The sequence below is a fragment of the Cervus canadensis genome, chromosome 16 (genome assembly GCF_019320065.1).
Source record: "Cervus canadensis isolate Bull #8, Minnesota chromosome 16, ASM1932006v1, whole genome shotgun sequence".
In the NCBI taxonomy this organism is placed as follows: Eukaryota; Metazoa; Chordata; class Mammalia; order Artiodactyla; family Cervidae; genus Cervus; species Cervus canadensis.
In genome coordinates this window covers 9,720,498-9,726,929 of record NC_057401.1, presented here as the reverse complement: position 1 = coordinate 9,726,929, position 6,432 = coordinate 9,720,498, and the positions used below count along the sequence as shown (strand labels likewise).

At 46.6% G+C, this 6,432-nt stretch overlaps 1 protein-coding gene across 7 annotated transcripts in view; it reads left to right on the top strand.

Moving 5' to 3' along the window:
• Positions 1–358: 358 nt before the first annotated feature.
• Positions 359–6,432, top strand: part of OCLN (occludin) — a 48,965-nt gene continuing 42,891 nt past the window's right edge. For 2 of the 7 annotated variants that reach the window (XM_043488640.1, XM_043488633.1), the window contains exon 1: positions 359–526. The gene's annotated coding sequence lies outside the window, so the exon portion shown is untranslated. Of the gene's footprint in view, positions 579–630; positions 771–1,641; positions 1,661–6,432 lie in introns of those variants that run through there. The other 5 variants (XM_043488638.1, XM_043488636.1, XM_043488634.1 and 2 more) reach the window with 5 other exon arrangements.

Here is a 6,432-nt window from a genome sequence, read left to right as displayed (position 1 = left end):
TTGTGAAAATCTCCCACATCTAGCTGCTTCTTTCCAACAAAAGTTTAATCAAATCTTTGAAGCAGGAAACTTTTGTGTCAGGTCGTGTCTTTCCTGCCGAAGTGCTGAGCACCCTAGAACACTTCAGGGGGAACAGTCTCTCCAGATTTCACCCTCCAAACATTCCGCAGTCGTACCCGAAGAGCTCCGAGAGCTCCCCTCCACCAGCCGAGAGCCCGAGCCCCTAGCCCCCGCCACCCCTCTGCTCTCCGTCCCCGCCCACTCGGACCGAAACGCCGCGCTGTTCCTTTAAGGCCAGACGCCGCAAGGGTGTGCGGAGAAGGGCCGGTTCTTCCCGCCTCCTTCTGCACCGCTCCCTTCCCCCTCCCATCGGAGTTTCAGGTGAATGGGTCACGGAGGGTGGAGGCCGCCATACCACTCCTCCTCCCTGGCGTCCGCCTCCCCCTTTCTGCTTCTTCAGGCGGAGGCGGCGGGACTCGGGGGAGAGCTAGCCGGAACGCCGAAGAGCCCGCGCGGGGAGCCGCAGGTGGGGCTCGCGGGCGCCGGGCCGCGGACTTTCCGCCCCGAGCCGGGAGTCGGTGCGCATGCCCGGGGGGCAGGGGGGCAGGGGGGCAGTCGGGCAGGGTGGGCGGGGGGAGGAAGGGGAGCGGAGGAGGAGGAGGCTCAGTCCCCGGCGGAGTCCCGGCTGCGCGCTGCCTCTCTGCAAGGCGGCAGGTGCGCCCTCCAGGTAAGCGCTCGCCTGGGCTCCCGCCGGCTTGCTTCGCTGAGAGGTGAGAGCTGCGCGCGGCGCCGGGGGCCCCAAGGCCCCTCCGTGCACTGTATAGTAGGGGAGGCGCGGGGAGAGGACGCCCCGCGGTGGTTTCGGTGGCGGTTTCGCTGCAGGCTTGGGACTCGCGGCAGCCGGAGAGGCGCGGGGCGGCGAAGAGAGCCGCGCCCGGCCAACTCGGAGCCTGCCTTCTGGGTCGAGGGGCTCCTTGGAGCCGCCCATCTGTTCCTTCCGCTGAAACGATTCAAGCCACCGCCAGTGTCTAGGCGGCGTGGGCAACTTTTCGTTTTCTGAGGGGCCGGCGGGAGATTGGTGACCAGCGAGAATTCTGCGATTCTCTAGGCTGCAGTTTGGTTTTTTTTTTGGGGGGGGGGGGGCTCCCTGAGGAGAGAGCCTGAGCTTGAGGGCTGAAACTAGGGGTGCCGCTTGCTGGCCCCGGCGGGGACTCCGGGAGGAATCTGTTGTTATCCGCCCCCATTTCACCCCTCTGGGTTTCCCAGGTGGAGAAGGGGTGGCCGGGTTTAATCCGTGCGATATTCCTGGAGTCCTGGGGTGGGCCGATCGGCTGTTTTCAATCCCCTTGGTGGGAGTTGTAGGGGCCCGCGTCGATTTAAGCTGCTGGGGCGGGGACTTAATTTCGATTGAAGCTGTACTTCCAGGGAAGCCACTCAAGCTTGGGGTTCTCACCCTTGACCTAAAGGCCGCCGCCAGGTGGGCGGACCAGCCTCGGGCCGTCCCTGCTCACCCAGCTAGGACGCGTCTGCCCGGGCTGCTACTGGACACCGGCACGTGCTCCTAGCCGGAGCGTCGGACCCCGGGTCTTGCGACCTCGGGCAGGGCCGGCGCCGCGCGCCGCCGACACGTTGCCTCCGTTGGAGCAATTGTGCCGGGCAGGTGGGATGAGGGCTCAAGATGCCCCTTGCAGTTGGGAGAGCAGCCCCGAGCCCCTCGTCTCGTGTCCCAAGTGAAGCGATGGAGTCGGGGGAGAGGGGCGGCATCCTGGAGCTGGCCGGGCAAACTGCCCGCCTGGGAAATAACCTGGGACGGGGAGGAGGCAGTCTTCCAGGTTAGTGTGTGGCCCTCACGCACAACAGGTGTATTATTGAGATCTCGGGAAAAGAGAAACCCTTCTCCATTAAGGGACTGGTCCTTTTTTAGTGATTGAAAACTAGTTCTTTCCAGACGGAGGTCGATTTCTCAAACTTTTAATGTATTTCCTAGTGTAGCACTGTTTCTTTTGCACTGTACACATTTAATATTTTCTCTCCCTGGTGTTTTAAAATAGGCATTTTAAAAGGTGGCGCCACAGTAATTGGTATCTCCGCAGACAAAGCAGCAGTACTGTTGTTTTTTGTCGTTTTGCATTTATTTGGTTACTCGGCTCCTCATTTGTTAGTGTGGAGGCGAGGAGAGGGAGATTTCCACAACTTCTAGGAAATTTAGGAAGGTGATGAGCATCGCCTCCTGTGTAAGGCACTGTGAAAGCCTTTTGTACTTTATGTCGTTTAATCATCCCAGCATCTCTAAAAGCTAGGTCTTGTTAGAACTCCATTTTAAAAGTGAGTAAACACCAGGGAAAGTAAATATATATATATATATATTTAAATATTTATTTATTTTACTGCACTGGGTCTTAGTTGTGGCAAGCATCTAGTTCCCTGCCCAGGGGTGGAACCCAGGAAGGGTTAGCCACTGGACCACCAGGTCCATACCGTCTGGGACGGTATGTTATTAAAGGGACAGTTCTTGATATTCCAGTGGAGAACCAGATTTGGGGAGTTTTTCTGGAATTCTCTACTTTTGACTAGTCCCTATGGCCTCATATAAGTGTTCCCCATCTTGCTTGATGTAAAGGTAAAACCTGTTTTCTTCTAAAGATAATGCTGTAATTTCTTATCTTTGAAAATGATGGAAGATTGCTTTCAGCTGCATAAAGTAACTGATCCTATGTCATTCACCTTCCCAAGGAGGGACCTCCCAGAAGAAATTTTTCTTTAGCTGCATTTCAAGCCTTGTGATTAGAATATTTATTGGACTTTTTCATCCACATTACTATTTATAGATCTAATGGAGTAAAAAGACCAGGGTCACACCTTTTAAAAAAATTTGCCCCCAGGGTTGCAGCTGTTCTGTAACTTAGTGCTTTCCAATCTTGAATGTGGTGTGAATCACATTGAGGATCTTATGAAAATACAGATTCTGATTCATAGGTCAAAAGTGGAGCCTGGAATTCTGCCTTTCCAACAAGTCCCCGGGTGATGCCTGTACAGTTTTTTCTCCCTTTCCCTCACGCTGTAAGCACTTAACTACTTTTGTGGAACTTAAGGGTTGTATTTGAAGGATTATATTTCCTGGGTGTTAGGTACATGAGGAACTTCAGGCATTCACTGCTGGATTGAAATCCCAACTCTAATATGGGCTATTGTTTTCTAAATCAAATATTGATTGCACATCTCTGTACCAGGGACTAGATCTAGGGATCAGGAGTAAGAGTGAAGATCAAGACAGACATTTAAGTTTTTGGGAAGGTGGTATTCCTTTTGGACTGGAGAAGATTGTAGTTTTAAAAAAAGAAAAAAAATAATTAAAGGGGAAATTTGCTCTGAAAATAAATTGGTGGATAGGGTGAGATATGGGAGGACATCTCTGAGGAGGTGAAATTTGAGGCAAGAGCTGATACAGGAAACCCTCAAGATCAAGGCCCTCCTTGAGTTGACACCTTTATTCTAGGTAGTGATTTTCAAAATGTATGGTGTGGTTAAAAAATCATCTAGAGAGCTTATTTAAAATGTGGTTTCTGACAGAGCTAGTCTATTTCAAAATCTAATTCAAAATTTTAGATCCTGTACTAACGATATGCCTATAACCTAAATAGAATCATTTAATATCAACTTTAAAAACATCTTAAATGCAGATTCATGAAAGGGATGTGATCAAAAAGGAACAGACTGCCCTTAAATACAATGTTTATTTATTTTTACTTATTGACAGTTTGCTTTAAAGAGTAATTTTGAAGCACAGCATTTTCAGGTCTTTTTATTTTAGCTCAGTAATCTACTAAGATTATTTTGGCCAGTAAACATTTTAAAAGAGAGAACTTTTTATTTTTTTTACCATCAACTGGCTTTAAGTTTAACATACTCAGTAAGGGTCAACTCCAAATTGGCCCTGACTCCGTCCAATTCAACTGCCAGAGCCTGTGGCTTTTCACTTCTCATTTTACTTTTTCCTTCACTCAGCATACACTTATTGTCCAGATACTGTTAATGTTGCTCTGCTGGGCATTGGGCAACATCCTTGGACCTCTTTTTCCTATTGTCATGGCCTTAGAACTTAGTCATAGGCTGCCTTGAAAGAGCCCTTAGAAGTCTTGCAGTCCAGTGTCCTGCCTCTCTGCCTCTCCAAATACCAAACAAGCTTTGCATAAACAGCATGAGGTCAAATTGTTATTTGTAGTTTTGGGAGGGTGTGTGGAGAAACTTCCTAACATTGAAATGAAAGCTGACCCTCTGGAGTTTTTTTTTTTTCTTCTTAAGGAACTCTTTCTAGGGCTACAAAGACAGCTCTTCAGCTCTTTGAAGGCTACCATAGTGGACCTAATGTTGAGTGCTCCAGGCCAAACATTTCCTGTTTTTCCAGTCATTTGTCCTAAAACGTGGTTTTTCTAGATCTTTAACAATCCTAGTCTACCTCCTGAAGAGCTACCCAGTTGGAACGAGATGTTCAAATTTCAGGGTTCTATGGGGGTTTGTTTCTTTTTAATAACTGTATCATTCCTAGATCTAAGCACTAACTGTAAATAATGCCTGAGATTGGAATAACTTGTTAGCTTTGTTGAAATTCTGATCAAGGAAATGCACTTGTTTCCTGCACGGAGTCTTAGTTGCTGCATGTGGGTTCTAGTTCCCTGACCAGAGATCTGACCCCAGCCAGCCGTCTGCTTTGGGCATACAGAGTCCTAACCACTGGACTGCTAGGGGAAAAAAGTGAAAGTGGATCAGTCGTGTCCAACTCTCTGTGACCCCATGGGCATTGCAGGCGAATTCTTTACCGTCTGAGCCACCAGGAGAGCCCAGACTGCCAGGGAAGACCCAAGGAAATGCACTTTTAAAAATGAGCAGTTACTAAGCCAGGTTTCCCTCATCTGGTACTCATACTATTTTTTTTAAATTGAGTTTTATATTTTTAAAATGATTCATTCCTGCCACCAATATTTGAAAATGAATACAGTACACATAAATGCCTAAACACTGGAATTTCTCACTTTCAGAATAATCATCTTGCTGAAAATGCTTTTCGCTAATCTTCTTTAATGCATTATCTTACCTACTACCCCATCTTCTTTAATACATTATCTTACCTACTAACCCATCCCAAAGAGGATTATCTTCCTCTTTGACTCAGGAAGTTAGCGATGCTCACAGAAGAGAAGAAGGATTTGTCCTCTCAGATTGTGAACCTTTTGAAACCACTTGGTTTGTTTTAGTCCATTATTCCAGCCTTACGGAGATCGTGGTCAGTGTTGATGTACTTGTAGCCAATGAGTTACTTATCCTTTCCAGTGTCTTGTCAACTGCAAATTTGGATACACTTGTCCATGTTGTCTGGGGTCATGACTAGAGACCTCCCTACAGGTGGACACAAGTGGTGCATTCATTCATCCTAATTAGGCTCCATTATTCAGCCCAGTAGGAATCTGCCCACCCACCTTCTGTACCAGGGGATGTGTCCAAGAGTCTCAGGATCCTCTCTGCATTCCCCTCATCTACCAATCTGGTAACCTTCTCAAAAAAGAAAATGAAGTTAATGTGCCATGACTTCTTCTTAATGAACTTTCTGAAAGTATTCACTTCACAATTTGAAATCTCCATTCTTAGGGGAGACAAGACAGCTATGCTCTGAATCCAGGCAATGGTTTGGGAAGCAAAATTGTCTGGATTTTTGGTGAAGCTTAAAACTGAAGCCTGAGTCTGCGTTTGGAATTTTTAAAAGGTACCGTTGAGCCTGGAATTTTTGGCGTAATCTTGACTGAGGGGCACCTAGCTATAGAAGAGGTAAGACTCCTCTGAGGTCAGTGTGCTAGTGTCTGATGCTCAGCTTCAGAAACAGGGGGCCATACTTAATAGTGTTTAAATTCAGTTCTCCTTAGTTCTTTTTCTAAGCATCAATTAGGAAGACAGTAAATCTGGGCTTTTTCTCTTTCATAGCACTGTCATATTTTGGCCTAAATTGCTTGTCTGTGTGTGTGTGTTTGGGTGTTAGTTACAGAGCCATATCCACTTATGATTTGTGTATTTTTCTCTATGTTATACGTCAACAAAGCAGTGTTTAGAAATAAAAGAATGTGAAGAAATTGTCTTCTCTCACTGTGTTTGGAAAATTATGCTAATCATGTTGGTGTTACTAACATTTAATATACTTCATCTTTGAGGTTTTACTGAAATATATTTGGGCAATATTTTATTGAGAAATTTGTGATTGACTGTTCTTAAGGGTGTGGAGGATATTTGCTGTTGATTTTAAAGACCAAGTTTAAAGAGTTTGAATTGATTTACTATTCTTAATGTAATATATGATTACACAGCCCTTTTGTTTGAAAGAGAAAAAATATTAAAGACTTTCAGGTTATAGATCTTGCTCACGTCCTTCCTCCCGTCCACCCCCAG